This window comes from Phalaenopsis equestris, unplaced genomic scaffold, assembly GCF_001263595.1.
Source record: "Phalaenopsis equestris unplaced genomic scaffold, ASM126359v1 Scaffold000073, whole genome shotgun sequence".
In the NCBI taxonomy this organism is placed as follows: domain Eukaryota; kingdom Viridiplantae; phylum Streptophyta; class Magnoliopsida; order Asparagales; family Orchidaceae; genus Phalaenopsis; species Phalaenopsis equestris.
Window position 1 is genome coordinate 1 of NW_018164515.1, and position 303 is coordinate 303.

Sequence of the window (303 nt, forward strand, 5' to 3'; positions counted from 1 at the left end):
ATGATCAATTAAAAAATATGCATACGATATAAAAACATAAATTTGTTGAATATTAATTTGTCTGTGAATCACACCTGAAAAATAGATGACAAGTCATGGAAGAGACATAAAGAGAGGAGAATGAGCAGTAATACGTTGCACTTTATTCATCAAACGATTTCTCTATTTATAGGAGAGAGTATAATATTGTGATATTATATTTTTCCTCTGCTTTAAAGGGGGCCTACAAGATATCATTGGTATTTTAAATGTAGAGTCTCTCGCTCGACTACTCTCTGACTCGATTGGCTGAGCTTTGGTTGA